Source organism: Cyprinodon tularosa, unplaced genomic scaffold, assembly GCF_016077235.1.
Source record: "Cyprinodon tularosa strain WSP-4 unplaced genomic scaffold, ASM1607723v1 ctg64, whole genome shotgun sequence".
Taxonomy (NCBI): domain Eukaryota; kingdom Metazoa; phylum Chordata; class Actinopteri; order Cyprinodontiformes; family Cyprinodontidae; genus Cyprinodon; species Cyprinodon tularosa.
In genome coordinates, this window is record NW_024039385.1 from 490,885 (window position 1) to 512,245 (window position 21,361).

Below are 21,361 nucleotides of genomic sequence, written 5' to 3' on the forward strand. Positions count from 1 at the left end.
CCTCTGGATTGTCCTGCCGCTCTTTTGTCTGCTTGGATCTGATCTCCTGCCAGTTCTGCAGTCTTCAAGGATTCAGCATCTGGAACTCTCTGGGCAGCGTTCGCCATGTCATGTTGGCAGCCGTCCGGCTAGAATCCACCTCATCTTTTGAGCATGGACTGATCTTGAAGACCAGGTTAGTGAATCACTTTCTTAATCATCCTTTGCTAGATTAACATGGTCACTAAACTTTTTTTTCCTCCTGCAGAGGTTCCTGCTGCTCACTGCAGATTCATCATCTTTAAATAAACCCCGCTTCAAATGTCTGTCATACTGTCTGTATGTACCGGTCCTGTGTTCTAAGCATTAAAACATATCTGTTTAGGATATGGCAGGCATGCTTAACATATCCTAAATGACGCATGAGCTCCTGTAAGAGTCACATCTGATCACCTCCAGTAAAAATAACATAGTTTCAAGACAAACAACAGAATTGAGTGGCAGCCTCCCAGCTCTGAAACAAAATTTCCCTAAAAATGAAAATAAAGGTGCACATTGCTCACCAGGTTAGTGTTTTGCTTAATGAATTCCCTTTTTAAGAGATGTTGGATTCTTTTTTTTTTGTTTTATCCATTCTACTTTTCAACCAAAACAGTCATAAAAGTTATCAACAGTTGGGCTCATTATTTTAGTCATCCTGCACAGACAAAACATGAGGAAACATAAAAAATATGACATCCTGTCATTTTTTCAAGTTTCTTTTTTGCTATAACAGCATAGTTGGGTTGTGAGAAGGATGTAGGTGGGATCTTAGTACTGTAATAAAGAAATGAATGCTGCTCAAACCTGCTTAGAAACAGCTCAAATTTTTGACCTCTGACCTGGGCTGCCTTAAGCCATGGAGGACTCAACATCTGCACCTTTAAGGTGTTGATCTATCAGTTCAGGAGCAAGCGATGTCTTCATCTAATGTCAGTTACGTTGGCTGATCTGATTAGTTTTTCATCTTTTTATTTTTTTCTAAAGATTTTCATCCTGTCCCCAATTATTGGCACAAAGCAGAAGCATCCACTAAGGGCACAGGGCAACGCAGTACCAGAACATGTTTGTTTCCCCCAGAGCTCCAATATCCGGTTAGAAGTTGGAGACACAAAAAAGACCAAATAAATAAGAGTCCAGTTATTGCAAACTGCCTACTTTAAGGCTCTGCAGAGAAACAAGGCGATGAAGTCACCACCGCAGGATGCGTGCGATTCCTGCAGACACGTGGTTAACATTAAGACTCAAGTAAAGAGCTCCTAATGTGAGAAACTGGGCAGATGAAATCAATGTTTTTTTTTTTTTTCATGTTTAAACGATGTATTTAAATTCAGATTGAGGGTTAAAACTTTCAGGATGGGCTTCAGACTGATGGACATTTTCCCTCCTGACATCCTGTCTAATAGCCTGTTTCTCTAATGCAGACCTTCTCCATCTGTGACCCCCCAAACATTCCCACCTCTGCTGATAGTGTGAGAAAAGGCATTTATCGCTGAGTGAAAAGAACACCGCAACTGAACCGAACTTGTTAAGTTTATTTTTCTCGCTATTAAAGTGTTTTTGCAGCTTAGCTTGGTGGCGGTTTCTGACTTTTGTATGAGACACACAGAAGTTTTGCTTTGTGTTTAGCTATTTGGGGAAAAGTGCGCATAAAGTGTGCGTGCTTGTGTGGCAAGAGGGCTCCTGGTGCCTAAACCCCTGCGGTTCTTAATCTATTCTACCTCACATCCCCATAAACATCCTGCTCCAACTCCCTCATGGTGTGTTTATGAGCTCACTCTCTTCACACACACACATTAAAGCCCACACAGGAGCCTGGCTTCGCCGTGTATGATGATATAGGCATCACAGCGTAAGGTGTGCCATCAAAGGAAGATATCGGGGCTGTAAAAATAAAAGGAATGTTGAGCCATCAGCAATTATCTGAGTAGGAACAGTTGCACCTTGCTTTAATTTTCCATCTTTCACTACAAGGCCCCACTAATAATCATCTGCCTTCTGTTTTGCAGGGGGAACAAGGGGCACTCTGCAGATGTGCAGCTGGCTGAATAAATGCAAGCTCATCTAACTGAAGTGGGTCAAAGCATCATCTCACTCACGAGGGATAATACCAACCCTGATCCGCTGTGCAGAGGACATCTGAAGACAAACATCCGTGATGATAAGGCCGGCGGGTAATGACTATAATGTTGAGAAATTGTTTCCCCAGCGCCCCGCCCAGACATCACTGCCTCACAAGTTTCAGCAGAGAAGGATCAGTATCAAAGGTTGAGACCTGTCCCTGATTATTAATTTCGCCATGTAATACTGATGACACGTTATGTCAGGAAAATAAACGGAAGACTCCCTACGCTGTTGATGGAAGGGGGGGTGAGTTTTAAAGCATTTAGGAGAGTGTATCTCAACCCTCCAATTTTAAACCTCTAGCAGAGGCTGCTGAACACTTTACTGTGTTTTACCAATGTGTGCACACACTGTACCCTCCCCAGATGTTGCAAGCCACAAACTTAAAGGTGCATTCCACAAGTTTGAGGGTTTTTTTTCTTTCCCATAGATGCCCTTACCAAAACCAAACATATAAAATCAGTTTTCCTTTTTTTAACATAGTTCCATTAGTTTGTTTATTCAGGTCTGATTCTTTGGGTAAAACGTTGGTGTTATGCACTGAGAAAATTAATATGTTTATTTTCTTTTATTTAAACAAGATGTATTTCTCTCCCATTCCATTTTAGAGATAAATTTGTCTCAATATTGTTCAAGCAAAAACAAGCTAAATCAATCAAAAACATAAATTATGGTCAGAACAAATGGTAATGAAATATTGTTTTTAATGGAATATTACATTTTGAAAAAAAATGTTAGGTCTAACACAACTGTTTTTTTTTTAAATAACACACAAAGAGAAAAAGTGTGCAAAATATAAACTTTTATTTGTGCATGTCAGAAATCTTTCATGCTCCCTTAACTGTATCTCGAATGTACCCAGCTCTGCATCAAAGCGCACTAAAGGCAGGAGATTGGAGCTAAATAAACCCCAGATAGTGCACCAGAAGTGGGTAGTGGGGTGCTGGGTTTATATCTGGAGGCTAACTGGGGAGAATAGACTTATTTCTTAAATATAATATCCCATTATGAAAATATATTTCATCAAAATTCCAAAAGGTTGGACCACAATTTTTTTTTTGGGTTAAGATCAGTTTTTTTTTTATATTGAAAAATATTGAGACAAATGTATCTCCATATAAAAGCCCCTTGCAAAATGATAAGACGGACCAGTTCCTGGACACCTAAGACATCTCAGCCATTTTTAAGAGAAACGGAGCTTCAACTCAGTCTGGGTGCTTTGAACCAGAGAAGGAATAAGTTCTGTAAGCAAACAGAACACAGAACATCCCACAGGGTTTTTGACTTTTAAAGTATGATAGCAACCATCTGAGGCTTTAACATGACAGCTGGACTAATAATGAGAGTGATTTTATTGGGATTTTTGAAGAAATTCTCAATAAAAAAGCATGGTTGGGTGAAGAAACTATATCTCCAGCTTGAGAGCATCTCACATGCATCTGTTCAACTCATCATCTAAAGATGAAAAAGACATACGGAAAAACAGTAAACCAACCAAAACAAGAGAAAGTGATGTGAAGGAAGCAAACCATGAGGCCCATGGTGACTCTGGAGAAGCTGCAAACAGGGGCACAGTTTGATGGGGATAAAGACAATGCATGTCGGATTCATGCTATTTTCAGAACTAGATGTATTGTTTTATGGAGTGCAGAGAAAATCATGCCTCTGTACGTCATCTGGGGGTTTTTAATGTAATCAGAAATGTTCCCCCCAGAACTCTAAGCTGAAATAAGATCATCCACTATACCTTTAAATTAGAGAGCATGGATGCGGAAATGTGTCTATTTATGAGCAGGAGCTTTAGGAACATCTACTTTGTAGTGATGTTTCATTTTCCTGTGGGAACAGTGTAGATTGACCCTGAGGTTCCTGGACACATCCGCTTTCAGCCATCCCTCAGTGCACAATGGTTCCTGCCAGGCCACCCTTATTAAAGGTTTCTGGCTACGCCTCTGGCTGCAGAGATCCATAGATCATTTGGGAGAATTTGCTTAAAGGACAACTATTACTTGTGCTCTCCTCTAATGTGGCCTTTTAGAAAGCTAGCGAGAATTAAGCTACTGTTGATAGAAGGCAGGTCTGTTTGCAGTTTGCCAAAAGCCAGATCCAAACACAGTAGGTGTCAGACTAATCCAGGTAAAGTCAAAACCTAAACCTATAACTGAGCATCAGTTATAATAAGATGATCTCCATTGAATCGTATAGAGGAGTTCAGCAGCAAGAATATGGCAACCTTTAATCCATTAATTGAAGCTGTGAGAGGAATTATCCTAAATACAGTCAAGTGTATTTTTATCACCAAATTATCTTTAAAAAAAATGATCCACTAAGTGAGATTGAATCAAACAGCATGGCAGCATGGTTTATTTTTTTTTATCTGAGAAGTACCGCTAGTTATCATTTTTCTTTCCTTTCAAAGCTAAATCCTACTGTGTGTTGGTCTGTCAATAAAATTTATTAGCTTGTGGTTATACTGTGAGAAAGTGAAATTGCATGAGTGCTTTTACAAGAATACTTTGGGTATGGATCAGTTTGCCATGCATCACAGCATGTTGTTTTTAACACTTTGCTAGAATAATGGATGACACATGGAGACTATCGACTCATCTGCCTTGGGTTCAATACTTTTGACCTCTGTTGCTTGTCTTGCCTTTTTTGTCTCTTTGCCCTTTTCCTCTCTAAATGCTGCAAATATATATATATATATATATATATATATATATATATATATATATATATATATATATATATATATATACATATATATATATATATATATATATATATATATATATATATATATATATATATATATATATATATATATATATATATATATATATATATATATATATATATATATATATATATATATATATATATATATATATATATATATATATATATATATATATATATATATATATATATATGTTAATAAAAAGGAAAACAATGTTGACATGCATCCAGTACCAGGTAATACCAGGTCCTGACCTAGACATGACTAACTGTAATCGTGTTTCCATCCAAAAGTCATGCAAATGTAAAGCAAACTTTATAATGTTGAAGAAGAAAAAAACAAATTAATCGTGGAGCTGATTAACTACAGGCGATGCAAGACGTAATGTCATCATGCATTGATGTTACGCTTGGCTGTAATTAACAGAAATAGGTAACTATTGACTTATTGGAGGGAATTCATAGAAAGTTTATAAAATATCTTTAGGTGCCCCTGAACAGAAAAAAAAAACACATAAAAGAGTAAATTTGTAAGAAAATTCAGGTTGAAGAGGCTTAAATTTTCCTTTAAATAAAAAAAAAAAAAAAAAAAACTAAAATCTGATTTAAAATATGTTCAATCTAAATTTGAATGTTTTTCTTAAAAATGACTAAATAAATGTGCTTCTACTATAATATCTCTTATTTTCAAAGCAAAGCCGCTTTTCAATTATTAATGTTAAACTGACATTGACAGGGCTTCTCCATCATTCCGGTACTTTCGTGAATAATATCCTGTTGACTTAAGTCCAGGGGGTCTTTAGTTGCGGACCCCTGGGGAAGAAATCTAAAGTGTTTGGTTATTCAGATGGGCGGTTCTCGTAACAAAATATTATCAGTCATCTGTGTGTGTTGCCACTCAGGGCGACAAAAGTTCAAAAACAAATCTTTGGCTCAGTTTCATTGTAAACCTAAATGGTTGGTAAATGTACTGCCATTCCTGGGGAAGTTCTCCCAATATTTGTTTTAGCAAAGCGGATCTGTTGTAACAAGCCAGTGAAGAAAAAAGGCATTTCAATCTAGACACACAAACATAATAGTCTATGTTTTAACACCTCTTTGTGGACTTTACATTTATTTACATCCATTTTCATTCATTTCTATGCCCTACCAAATACCTGTACATTCACCAGACTATAACTAAGCTAAACTCATCTGAAAACTGCATGCTTCATGTTTGATGTTCTACACCTGTGGTCATGGAAGCGAATGAACATGCTGATCCAGGCTGCTTCCTCATTCATCTGTGAATGAACGTATCTCTCTTAGTTGATCAGTGATCCATGCATAACTGTCAAGTTATGGATTTTAAAATTGTACATCTACTGCGAGCCGTCAGACAATCCTAGTCAAGCTCCATTATCCATTATATTTTAAGAAATTGGACAAGAACAGTAACAGGACAATAACACTTTTAACCAACTGCAAGCTACATTGAGGAGATCAGAATTTGAATAGATATCCCAGCTACAGTTCTGTTTGCAAAGGTAAATCATTGATTGTTTTTAATATAGTTTTACCAGGGGGAGAAACTTAATACTTCCTAATGGGTATCCAGACAGCCCCTCCCAGACAGGATTGCTGTTCTTTGCCACCAGAGATGGCAAAAGTACTCACTTTCCGTACTTGAGTAAAAGTACAGGTACTTGTGTTAAAAAATACTCTGGTAAAAGTGGAAGTACTGATTAAACTTCTTTACTCAAGTAAAAGTAACAAAGTAAAGGCTTGTAAATTTACTTAAAGTATAAAAGTAGAAACCACTTTTTTCATGTCGTTGCCTACATTTTAAATGGATGTCTGCCAATAGGACTAGATCTCCGTTGTGTTCATTTTCAATCATCTCGTCGTCCATGCTACTATGCTAACGCCACCGCCACCAAGCTGCAATGATTTGCTGCGAATGAATATACCGCCGAATCTGTCGATTCATCTTGTAGTGGTGCGTCAAATGCAACGTAGATTAGATTGAATTTGGTATTGATGACGTGAAAAATAATAACGGTAACTCCATTGAAATTATTCAAAACTAAAGTAACGAGCCAATTTTTTTAAATGTAAGGAGTAGAAAGTACAGATATTTGTGTAAAAATGTAAGGAGTAGAAGTAAAAAGTCGCCATAAAAATAAGTAGTAAAGTAAAGTAAAAATATCAGAAAAATCTACTTGAGTACAGTAACGAAGTATTTGTACTTCGTCACTTCCCATCTCTGTTCGCCACTAAGTAATATTGTCAAACAGGCATTATTTAATAGGTTTGAATAAATAACACATCTTGCTAATGTTTCTAATATAACAAATAGTGAGGAATCACTTGGTATTAAATGACTGTTCCAACACTTCCACCTATTAGAGCAACCAGGAGCCTTTCCCTGTTTGTTTATCATCCATCCTCGCACCTGACCTTTGTTATATATAGCGGCCTATATCAGAATGAAGACATCAAGCAGCCTAAGAAGGCTTAAGAATACATGATGAAATGCTGTCTGCTCCCAAGTAGAAAAAACATTTCTAGGCTCACATGGTCTAAGTTACATACAGTATATCAGAGCCATACTACATACAAAAACAAATGAAACATGAAACTTGTAAGATGTTTAAACTAAAGCAGCGAAACCACATAGAAAAACATGACAGTTATATTCTAATTATAATTTTGATGGATTGGACACTGGTTCTTATTAGCCTTATCTGATACACCAAAGCAGCACTTTATTGTCACAATTAGGGTGAGCACATTTTGATTTCAATAGAGGACAGGCCTATCTATGACAGAGGCCTTGGCATAGATAAATGATACTCAGTTTACTAAAAGATACCTTCTAATTTATAAAAATATAATTAAAGCCTCCTCAGTATCATTATAAAACTAAGTTAAAGAAAAAAATAAAATCTCTCTATAGACTGCTCAGAATTTATTAAACATGCTTTATTGGACCTAAAAAAATATCTTTAACAATTATCAATGGTTCAAAAATGAAAATAAAAGATAAAATAACAATCTGGATTATAATAGTTATATAAATTTACGTATTTCTGCATCAGAAAATCAATCTGCAGATTTAAAGATAGGATTATTTTCACCTGTAACTCATCTGTTCATCTATCAGCTGTTTAAGGATTCACCGTAGTTAATTTTATAACTGCCTGTTCATGAAAATAACTTAAAAACAACTTTCTTCATATTTTTGGGCATGGTCTGTTATAATCTATATACTGATCAATACACAGTTGAAAGACTACATTAAGTGCAGCTTCATTTAATGTGAGTCCATCTCGAGGGATTGCATGCTGTACCTGGTGGGAGGCAGTGAGTGAAAACATTAGCAAGATGTGTAATTTATTCAAATCTATTACATAACGCTGGTTTTATAATACTAGATAGTGGTAAAGATCACATATAAAAAAAAAGCAAGTTGAGAGGGGCTGTCTGGATAAACCTCAAATAGCATGTAGAGCCTAAGAAGGTTTGGGGTTCAATCCCCAGCCCAGGGTCTTCCATGGAGTTTCATGTTTTCCTTCTGCTTGTGTGGGTTCTCTCCTGGTGCTCCCACTTCCTCTCACAGCCCAAAAACATGACTGTTAGGTTATTGGCTTCTCTAAACTGTCCTTAGGTGTGAGACATGTGTGTTACTTTGTGTTGCCTTGAGACAGACTGCGATCTGTCCAGGGTGAACCCATAGACTGCAGGAGACAGGCGCATGCCCCACCGCGACCCTGACAGGACTGAGCGGAAGAAAATGGATGGATGGATGTCTTGAATCTAAAATTTGACAGTTATGCCTTAGCAACATGTCACAACCCAAGATCAGGATTTCCTGAATAAAATTTTGTATGCACTCTCTTTATACGAAATGACAATAAAAGTTGTCTAAGTCTAAAAATAGCTAATCACAGGCAGGTTGCTTTATTCTGTGTGTAAGGCCTTCAAAATAACAATAGTTGACAAGAGCGAGCAGAAACAGGTCCACATAAGAGGAGGTGGGAGGCTGTGCATGGTGGAACTCAACCCACAGAGAATGAACAAGCACCCGTGTGTGATATATTGGGGCCCTGTGGTACTCTATTTGCGCATGTGCGAGAGGGCTCGTTTATGAGCATCTGTATGAAGTAAAGCTGCTTGTAGGAGTATTTATTGTGTAGATGCACTTTTGGCACTCTTAAAGTCGTAAATACTGGAGCTTGACTGGTCTTGATGCATTCAGACAAGGTAAAGGTTTGAAAATGAGGTTCTAAGGAATCAAACTGAACTTGAAGTTGCCTCATTTCATTTTTCATGTCTGACGATGGTGGCAAATATGTTTAAGATATTTTGAACAGCTACAAAATAATAGTGAATACTGTTATAAACTCACTGTTTTTAGATTTTTATACATCAATATAGTCTGTATTGTGTAATATTTTTTATTTAACTTATTCCCTTTTTTTTTAATCAGTTATCTCCTATCCAACTGGGCAAGGCAAGGCAATGGGGCAGCATATATAATAATTAAATTGGTAAAAATAAATAAATGTTTGCTAGCAGGTATCTGCTCAGCAGTTAAAACCCCAAAATCTTGCCCCACTCTCTGTTCTTCAGTTAGTAGCTAACTGTTAGCCAGCAAGTATCGGTAGTGTTTAAACCCTTTCATGTCTTCTCTTTAACCCTTATACTTTTTGCCGAAATGATTAACCTATTGCTTTTATGGGGCATCTGATAGGCACCACATTTAATCAGTGGCTTGATAGCACTGTGTGGAAAAACTTTGATTTTCTGAAAAATACAGTGTTTTAATTTCTGATCTCATGGCCCAGGTCTCCATAAATCCCAAGTATTCAGTAAATAATAAAAAATGAATGCATGGTTTACTCTAGTTAATAGCATTATCATAAATAAAAATGCTGCTAAGTCTAAGACCCAGAGTGTACATTTCTCCTAAAGAAGGTGACTGAACTGGAGTTCTGCCAGCGAGGGTCACGGCGAGACTCAGCAAAGCTCCAGTACCTTTTTTGGGGTTTTAACATGCCAGAACTGATGATTTACAGTGAAACTAAAATCTTTGACTCACGATAACAAATCAGAAGACAAATGGTAAAACAGACTCAGTTAGACTTGCCTTACAACAACAGTCACATTTAACTTTATGCCTTGTTTCCATTTGTGTGACGAACCATGAGACATTTTCCAAAATGATGCAGCTAGTGGTGGGAAAAGTAGAGGAGGCGAGATAAGCGTCTCCTGCTCAATGTGTAAAGTCTGGAGTACAGAAATAGAACCTGGTGTGTTGGTGTACTTATCTTCACTTATTAAATAGATGGAATAGCACATCATGACTGTCTCACACAGACAAATTTGCAAAGTTTTTCTTATCTCGAATCAGAATTATACATTAGATTTCAAGTATATACATACATCTGCAATAATATTTTGTTAGATATCCCTTGTCAAATGCAGGGAAGAGAACGCACATCTCACGTTACATACATTACCAATGGAGGCTCTAATGTATCAAACCTAAGGTTTTGGGAAGCCTCATCTGTCTACTACAAAAGTTGTCTGTAAGGGACCATTTTTAATAGACACAACAAAAAGAATGGTTTAATAATGAATGGTTTGTCCTGTCTAAGTCTAAGTTTAAATTCTCCAGTGGCTGAGGGGTAAAAAAACACCATACAAATGCACGAAATCACAGCAAACTCAAAAACCCTGCAAACACAAAAATGGGACTAACACACAGGCACACAAAACAATGTGCAAAGGAAAAATGTTGTAAAACAAAAATGGAGGAATCACACAAAATAGAGAGCCAGAATGTAACGAAGTAAGACGCTAACACAGAAAACACCCACAGAGAAAAAAATCTTGCAAGTAGCAAAAAAAAGAAAAATAAGAAAATCTGTGTTCATTATGGAAGTCCACTAAGGGGAGAGACGATCATCAATTCAGACCATATACATTACAACAGAAATGTCTAATTTTGCGACAGATCTATTGATTAGATATTGCGCAATAAACATCAACTGTCATGATTTAGGTGCTGATGGCTGGCTTGATTGCTCATCTCCTTCACCTGTCCATCTATGCCTTGTCCCTTAGCTAATCCAACTGTTCCGGTTTCCTATTTAAGCTCCCTGTTTCCCAGCCAACAGTGCCAGATTATTCTTGAGTCTTTAGTGAAGAGAGTTTTCTAGCGTGCTTTATTGTTCTGATTTTCCTGATCCGTTTTTGCCTTTGGACCTTTGATCCTGTATGCCACTGTCTTATTAGTTTGCCTCCCTCTCCGGGCTCCTGTCAGCTTTGCAGCCTTCCACATCTGGAACTCTCTTAGTGACTCGCAAACTGTTAAACCAGGTTAGTGACTCGTGCAATCATCCTCCGTCAGATTATCATGGTCACTAACCTTTGTTTCTCTCCTATAGACGTTCCTGCCTTAGACGCCCTAGCTTCTGAGACTGCAGATCCACATCCTGTTCTTGTGCTTAAAATAAATGCCCTTAAGTATTCCACTGTCTGTATTCTGGGTCCTACATTCTGAGCTTATTACATCAACAAGATGCCGTTCAGAGGAAATTTGGAGAAAAAACGAAAATAAGGAACGTTTATACTTTGAATCCATTTTAAACATTCAAGCACTTATGCCTTTACTCAGGCTTTGAGCCCTAGTAAAAGCATTAAAGGTATAGAGGACGATCTTTTATTTCCAGGTGGGTCATCTAAATAAGTAGTCCTCCTAACTGTCAATCATTCTGGTGATATGCTTACGTAAGGCCATCCTACGTGATCGCCCCGTTAGCTATATTTTTCTGCGCATGCGCACTTTCAGGCGTATAGCTGTGGTAAGCTACTGTTTCAGACTGTCATTAAAGCTCAACTTTCTCACCACGGTTCTTCTAAAATGGTCGTAAGAGAAAAAGCGTCTACGAAGTTTACAAGGAGAGCTCTCCACGCAAAGCATTATGGGATTTCCTGTCACACGGCCTGGTTTCGCCATAGGCTGTCGCTGCCCGACTGCTGCCCGTTGATTTGGCGACTAATAACAAAGATGGTGCAGGCACCACGCAGTGGACCAACGGGAATGTGATCGTCTGTCTGAACGGTAAAATGACTGAGTTCACTATAAAGTTCCTGCTCTATATAATGATCGAGGGATTAAGGGTTTAGGGCGGAAGCTCAGACACAGTGAGCCTGTATAAGCTATGAGAACAGTAACTATTAAACAGAGTGTGCACGAGGAAAAATGGGATCTTGTATGCTCTCACACACACACACTTTTTTTTTTAAGTGAAGATGGTGGGTCTTTTAAAAAAATCGAGAAAATCTTCCACAATACCTTCAATCCAGTGCTAGTTTGGAACCTTTCTTAACTCTCAGCATTTTTACTTTGTGTGTGTTTGTTTGTTAGCCTGATTTTCTGATTAATTGTTTAATTATATTATTTACAGGATTTTTAAATTTGCTGTGATTTATGTATTTGCACCCTGCTGTTACAGTAAAACTCATTGTCAACGGTGCTTTTATGATATAAAGCCCTGAATAAGACAGTCCAGATAAGAAGCCAGAAAAAGCCAACCATAACACCACCTCCTCCGAGCTTTAGTGCCTTTTGATGCAAGAGAGCATACCAGCAGCTGTCTTACAATAGTGTCTACAAACTGTGTAAAAATAAATGAGGGCAATCCATTATTGTTAAGGCAAACAAAGCACCCTGACCTGTGGAAGTGTGAAACGCAGGACAAATCCCAAAGAATGTCAACAAGCCTTAGAAACAGCTCACACACAAAGTCTAGATAAAATGTTGGCGGAAGTGGTGGATAGAAGATAAAATGAGGCAAACTGGACACAATGGTGAAGTTATGCGGTTCACGCAGTAGAGTATACTGATATTAGATGTTAATGGGGAACTGAACTGGAATCATGCAAAAACAGTAAAGCATGAGTTTTGTTTTGTTATGTATAAGGCCTAATCTTTCCTATTTTTAGTGGTTGAGATAGTCTAGTTCCCATGCAGGAATGTTAATCTTCCTAAGGGCTTTGGCCAGGAGTCCAGTGGCCTAGAGAGGGAATGCTGCAGAGCAGAGAGGGACAATCTGTAGAGCAGGCATGCCCAAAGTCGGTCCTCAAGGGCCACTGTCCTGCAGGTTTAGAGGTTCCCCTGCTTCAGCACAACTAACTCTGATGATTGCAGTTCAGCAAAAGCATGTTAATCAGCTAACCAGCTGTACTTAAGCAGAAAAAACTCTAAAACCGGCAGAGAACCCTCGAGGACTGACTTTGGGCATGCCTTCTGCAGTTCATGCATCTGCTCTGGAAGAGAAGACATAATTGCTCTCCTTGTGCATTAAGATCAGCCTCACGGTGCATCGCAGCACAGTAAACCCATAGCAAAGCTTCCAGTTGAATGGACCAAACTATAAGTGAAGAGAGCAGAGATCTCTCAACACCTAAATGACAAGAAACAGCCTGTGACACTTTTCTATGAACCTCATCCACCATGGTGTAAACAGCGGTGGGGTACACAAAAGCTTTACTAAAGTAAAAGTAGCATTACTTAAACATAATTCTACTGGAGAAAAAGTAAAAAGTATCAAATCAAAGAAATTACTCAAGCAAAAGAATAAAAAAAGGTAAAAAGAATTTTTTGCAGAAAAGCTACTCATGTACTGAGTAAACATTTTACTATTTAAAATACAAAATCAGACAGACAATATGCAGTTATGTGAAAATCCCTTTGTCATAAATACTAAAAGAAAACAATTAATACAATGAAGAAAATAATAGAAATAAAAACTGCAGGCAGAAGAAACACTTATCAGATTCATTGTTTTATATAAAAACATATGAACCCATCTCTTATTTAGAAATAGATTCATGATAGAATAGGGTGAACCACATCCAGTGGCTATATTTACCTACTGCTGTACAAGAGCTTCACTTCTATGTCATAGAATTCACAGCAGATAAGAGTAACATAAAAAAAAATAATAATTGTCGACAAAAAATAAAACTAATTTAAATGAAAGGTTAACTGCCTGTCTCTGGTCTATTTTAGGCTAACATCTGCTTTGCTTTATTCAGTGAAGTATCTCACAATCGGTAAAGTAATTAAGAGAGATTTCACAAGAGGTGGCAAGTTACGAAGTACGAATACTTCGATACTGTACTTAAGTATACTTTTTAGGTATACTTTACTCTATTACTTATTTTTCTTCCTACTTCTGACTTCTACTTACATTTTCACACAAGTATCTGTACTTTTTATTCCTTAAATTTTTAAAACAAACGTTACTCGTTACTCTTTGCTCTGGTTTAATTTTTATAGATATTTATTTCACGTCATGTGCTCCATCCAATGCAGGTCATTGGCTCCATCCACATCTAGTGAAAACTAGTGTAATTGGATGAGTCATATAACGCAAACACTCATTAGTTAGCTAAAGGAAATCATCAGAAGCAAGCAGGTGTTCTTCAAACTGCCAATGTGAATTGTCTATGCCATGGTACAATGTTGGATTCAGAAAAGTCGGACACAGGCGAGAGCGTATCGGGAGATGGAGACCAACAAGACTTCCTTCATCCTTGGCCCTATCTCAAAGAATTTTTAGAAATAGTCGAAAAATTGAGCTTTCAATTCATGTAGTGACAGCTGGCTGTTTTTTTAAAGGTTAAAGGTTTTATACTTTAAATAGTTTTTAGAGCACATACTTTTTCACTTTTACTATAGTAAAGAGGTCAAGCTGATATTTCAACTTTTACCAGAGTGTTTTTAAAATGCAATATCTATACTTCTACTTAAGTAACAAATGTGTGTACTTCTGATACCACTGGATTTTACTTAAGTAAGAGTAGAAATAATTGCTGATAATTTTACTAAAGTAAAAGGAAAAAAGTAGCATGCATTGAAACTACACTTTTTTTTGTTGGTAAAAGTAAAAATAAGTTAGGACCCACCTCTGTTTGTAAACACAAACAGTATGGGACATATAGGTTTTCTCATTTAGAAATGTGTCTATTTGCTTTATTTTTTTTTTAGTTTAAAAACATCAACATTTATAAAAAATAAAACAGAACTTTAAAAATTTGGCTTAATGTCATTGAAAACTTTCTTCTCTTTATTGCTTTGGTTCTGAAAGATGTTGCCATAGCTAGTCAAATAGGGCAGTAATGACCCAAAACTAACATATGTCAACACATTGTCTGCATCGATGAAGCTCTCTGCATGTTGGGATGAAGAAAGCTTGAACCTGAAAGTGAAACTGACACCATGACCTACTTTCTGATGGCCGCAATTTTATCTAACTATTTCTCTGAGGAGCAGGGGTCACCAACGCGGTGCCCGCAGGCACCAAGAGGCCCTCGAGGACCACATGGGGTGCCCTCAGTGTCTTCTGGAAACAGCACAACTCACTGTGAGCTAAGTTGGAAATATTATTTTATTTTGTTTCTCTTCTTTTTGTGATCTCAAAATGAAAATAATCAAAAGGATCATATAAAATAGAAAAAATATGTTTATTATGCATGAAGTTTAGGTGGACACTGAACCTCCAGCTACCAGTTTTGGTAGCCCTTATGACTCAGTACCAAAGAAGTAGCTCTAAGCCTTAAAAAGATTGATGACCTCAGTTCTAGAGAAATTAGAATTCCTTCCCAGAGGGCCAGATTATCTTTAATGTAAAATATGACTGATTAATTAACAAGACAGTCATGTGACTCCTGTTGATAGGGTAGAACTCAAAATTTCTGTGTTCATAGCTTTTCTAAATGAGGGAAACTGAAGGTTTTCTTTCTATACATCAAACATCAGCTGAGAGAAGCTCTAATCTCTCTTCTCTTTTATTCAAATTTATATCATAGTAGATTTAGTCTTTAAAGTCTGATGTTGACTAATAATTTGTGTTGGAACTGTGTTTCTTTTCAACTCTTTTTCATTTTATTTACTGTATCTCAGTAGCATTCTTACCTCCAATTGTATATACACTAGGCCACAACGAGTTGTAATTTTTTGAAATGGAATATTTCTCACTGAAAATCGGAGTTGAGTTGATGCGTCTTTCTGTATTGCAATCCTTTTAAGACGGGGCATGAGGGGTGGGGTATGCCCAAAAATTACTTACAGTACATCGTGCTGCAGCAATGGTCTTGGTTATATCAGGTAGGTCTGATCCATTTGTTATTGCTAACTGAAGTGTGTGCTCTTCTAATCCCATAGAATAAACTATGCAATAAGAGACCATACAGGCCCTCATTTTTGAGCTGTTCCGATGTGAGTTAACTCAGCTTAATTAGTCGACTTTTTGGTGAATGCTCTATTATATGCTGAATGCTGCATGATATCACTCTACATCCACAATGTAAAACATAACAGTGGCAGCATCATGCTGTGGGAATGCTATTGTTCCATTGGTATAAAAAAGCAGGTTGGAGCTGATGAGGAGATTAATGGAGCTAAATACCGGCTTATACTTGATAAAAAAGAAAAAACCTGTTTGGTTCTGTAAATAACTTGAGACTGGGGCAGAGCTTTACCTTCTAGTACAAGATCAACTCTAAACACACATCCACAACTCAAGTGTGCCTCTACTTTAGGTCTGTCTATCAACAGGAGGGGTGAGTAAGAAAGTACCGTACGGCTCACTTATGAGGAAACTGTGACTCTTACAACTATTACCAGAACTGCTGTTCACTCATCAAGTGTTAGAAGGAAAAGGGATCAGGAAACAGTCTCTCATGTTGATGTCATCACCCCCAAAATAAACTAGCCCTTTTACAGTATGAACAGCACAGTGCAGACACTGTTCTATTCATATCCAAATAGCTACTGATGTAAATTAATCTTTTATCAAGATGTATTGAGTTCTTCTGTTTTTAAACTTGATAACTGCTCCAGCTATGCCAGACTTTTACTCATTTTTTCCCACAAATAGACTTCAAACAGACTGGATCTTTAGACTGCAGGGAAAAATCAAACACCACATGCTGCGCACAACAGCAATAAAACAAAGGTGTTCACTATTGGAAGTTTTGGCAACACCCGTTTGAAACATGGTCTACTAAGAGATACAAGCTGCTCTTATCCTAAAATGATGAGAGAGTTTTTACCAATGAATCAGAGGAAGGTTTAAATTTGAAAATCATTTGAAGAAAGGAATTTGGCAAAATTGAAACAGGGTGGAACCGTCTATCTGGATCTGTCCAGAATAATAGTTTCCTTTGGATTTATAGTAATAAACTGAGGGGGTGTGGGCGGCACTTAGCGCGTTCCTACATGATGATCCTCATGTCTCTTCTCAACCTCCGCCCTCGCTTTCAGCTTCCTCCCATCACTGTTCAGGTTTGTCTTAAATCTGCTAAGTGTTTTGCATCACGTGGCTCGTGAGGCCCCTCACTTATTCTCAGCCTTATCACTGTAAGGAGGCCTGGTTAGTGTCTCACTCCAGCCACACATCATTTGAAAGGTACAGTAACCACATGTGTCTGCAGCTGTTCTTAATGAACCATGTGTTCTGCAGAAAAAGTTCTGCAACCTTCCTGTGAGAAATACCCTTCATTTTATCCATCATCCATACACAGCATTTGTACCAGCATTTTTTTTTATTTTTTATGTTTTTTGCAGTACTAGTGGCTCATTTTTTTCAACAGTAAGCTGACAGGAATGTATGCCCCAGGATGGTTTCTGTTAAGTAAAAAGCCTCCAAACAGAATGATGCTGCCACCACCATGTTTCATAACGGAGAGAAACCTGAGGTGTTAGTTCTTGTCTTTTTTTTGACACAAAGGATTGTACAACCAAATGAAGGAAGTCCATATTTTCTCTTTTTCTTTCATATTTAAACACAATTAAAGCAGTGTTTTATATTATAAGAATAGAAAAGCACATGGAGAACGCAGACCTCCAAGCAGCAGATTTTGCCCCATATGGTGACTTACACCTATAGCTAAAACTCACACATGACCCGGATCATTACCTAATTTTAATTAATTGTTCGTTGGCATTAGGTCCACCTTTGTTAACAATTTCCTTAAAATGTTTTCATAAGTTTCTAAATAAGGTACAGTGTGTGCCTGCAGCCTCTGGTGTTTGTTCTGCTCTCACCTTCTTTATTTACTCTGCTTTCTTCTTTGATCAGCATATCGAGACTTCCAGTGAAGAATGGCTCACCTTTCCCTTTTGTCTTCAGACTAATAATTCTGGCCTTTTTGAGTCCGATGCTGAAGCGGTCAATAGTCAATGCTGCCACCCTCTGGCTTAGGGGGGAACTGCTTGATCTGCTAAATAATGGTAAAAAGTTATAAAAAAAAATCCGGCATCTGGATTATGATGTAGATCATCACCAAAATGTAAAGGATTGTTCCTTGGAATGATGTGCAGCTTTGGTAAAAATTTCATTAAAATTCCTTAATAACTTTTGATGTTATCCTTTACACGGAAATACAGACAAACACACAAACTCAACCAAAAACTAAACTAAACTACTAACCAAAAATGAAATAATGTAAAAGTGTTTTGAGAAACTAATTATATATATTTTTGCACTGCAAGAAATTTCACTTTTGCTAAAGGATTATTGGATTTATAGGATTTGTACTTACTAATCAATCATAACACTACAAAGTTAACCCCTAAAAATGTAAAATTATTCATTTATTTTTAGTTATAAAAAGATTGATTGTTTTTTTATAAATAAAAAAGATATGAAGGTGTGGATGTCAGCTGCTTCTGGAGATTTTTTTCTGAATTGCAAGGATTAGTAAAATCACAACATTCAAATCATCAGTTGGCACGGTTACATTCTACACATGGATTGTTGGACCTTGCCAAGTAAAAACATCATAAAGTTGCTGAAAACAGGTGGCCTTTACAGTGAACTCAGTTAACAGACCATTCAGACAGATAATCACTAATTTTGCTCCCCGTTTGTCATGTAACTCCGCCTCCCCCGGACAGTACATGCACCATTTGTCACCGCTGTCACAACAGATCCCATGAGGCTTTGCGAGGAGAGCTCTTGCAAAGCAATCTGGGATTTATCTGCTGATCAGGCAACCATGGATGATCACTACTTTTCAAGGTGCAGTGGAGGAAATTTTGAGTCCACTACTTTTTCATCAACTACACGTTCAGACACTCATTTAAAATTACGTAACCATGACATAATGTCCTATGTAGTGATAAAGGCGGCGGTTCGGACACAGCGTATAAGACACCTATGGATTGGAGGTTTTCAGTTTGTCTTCCCTATTTTTTCTACTCACATAGGCTGTTGATGCATCACACCCTCTCATCCTTTTTTTGATATGCTTGGTTATACAGTACCTTGTGAGTTCAGGAGAATGGCTTAAGGATCAGGATAAACCTTGGTTTTACATTGGGATGCTCAGCAGTGGTGTTCTAAAGAGCGTTCCAACGATTGGTTGAAAGCATCTTAATTGATGCATCTTAATTCCAGCCTCCCAGTTTAGATCGTCTTGTTTTGATAGGTTTATTTCTACAGTCATTTCCTTTTTAGAACGGGGTGGAAATAAAATCTGTGAGGTAATTAAAGCTCGTTTGATAGTTGTTGTTTTTTTTTACTTACTTAAACCTGCTTTAAACTTTAAACTGTGAGACTTTCAAGATTTTAAATTACATTAAATTACACATAGACTGACTCCACATATTATGTCACTTTAAAGGCAATTAGTACTTTATTTATTTAGAGATATCAGAGCAACTCAATTTTCATTGTATTTCACAATTATCTTTTAGATAATCATATGAAATCAAAACATCATATATTGTGGGCTGTGGTTATAATGGGAGAACATATAAGAAAGATTGAGTGCTGCAGATAGTTTCAGTGAGCAGTCAATGAAATGCTCTTTGCACAAAGGTTCAGGGGTCTGATAACTGGGAATGCTTCTCTACTGGTCCAAAGCAAACTTACACGGTTTGATTCATACCTGTCAAACAGATTTATGAGGACGAAAGAACAAGAAAAACAGAGCAGTCTTTTTGGCAAGTTTGACTTCTTCAGACTGTACAACAGGAAAGCTTTTTTTTCCAGCTCATTGGATTCAGGTTCTGGGCTTATGTAAGAACTGGACCAATAGAAAGTATAGAAGAATCTGTTTAACATCATGCATGTGTCTGTATGCTTCTGTTGTAGTTTCATTTCAGTACGTCTGGTTCGGCCCCTGTGGGGAGTTCTGTCACTAAGCAGCGGGGAGAGCTGGTCTTATTAGTGTGCTGATGGGAGGACTGCTGAGTTGGGCATTCTTTTAAAAAGAAGACACGCAGCTTTAAATGACAGTAAAAGTAAACAAAAATTAGTCAAACAAAGAAAGTCTCAAAGGAAAAACATGATAAAGACTCTCCTAAAGGTTGCTTAAAGGCAAGCTGACTCTGAGAGTGAAAAGTAAAACCTTTTTGTTTCCTTTTGACATAAACCAACATCTGGAGTCCAGTAACTGTATCTAAATGTGTTTCGGTAATATGCACAAAAGCAATTCGCTGGAGTGACATGAATTTCAAACTGACTTCTGGAACAGATCTGCTGAGCCTGCAGCAGCCTATTTTTAGCTGTTTGGCAACTAATATACTCTAAGTTTGGATCCACTTGGTGACAGGAAAAAGAAAGTAGAAGGGAAATGAAGTGCAGCTTAAATCTAGGCTAGAAATCAGGAATCTCTCTAGGCTCCATGAAGGACAACCACATCAATCCCATCTTGCAAAGAGCCTCCTTATCCAGCAGATAAGGAGTTGCTACAAACATGCAGATTGTACATCGGGTTGTGTGTGTTTGTGTGTGTGCTGTGCATATTTAAAACTGGAATTTGCCTCACAGATCAAAAGCTGCACAGAGCAAACAGCCTGAGTGTGTAAAGATCTACTTTGATTATTAAGAGTAAGGCAATGACTCGGCATATCACTGTAGATACACATCATTTGAGCAATCCACATAAAAGATTACCTTTAATGTCATTCCTGCAGGGATAACATAAAGCAAAGTCTCACTCTCTACTAAATTTAAAGATGATTAAATCAATATTTTTGAAATGACTGATAATTTTTGTCCCTTGCTGAATAAGTCTAAAAACTCAAGTGTAAAAGAAGGTTGTCTATAAGTCTTAAGTGTCATATTAGGTGAAAAAGTCCTCTACCTGCAGCCTGTCTACACAGTAAGCCACAGTAGAAGAGTGGGATATCCATGTAGTAAAAAAAAATTGTCCTCCTCCATTGCCATAATTCACCCCCCCATCTCTCTCCACTTTCCGTAATGGATTGTTGATCCTCGTCTCATTGTGTCCAAAAAATATAAATCAAACGTTCACCTAATGGCTCAGTCAGAGTGTACTTAATCCCTGAATAGTTTATATTTCAGACTACAACTACAGTGACTGTGGAAAAAAATAAACACATTTTTTGGGGCAAAATAAAATGTGTTCAGTTATAAAAACCTGAAAAACTATATTTAAAATGTGGATAACA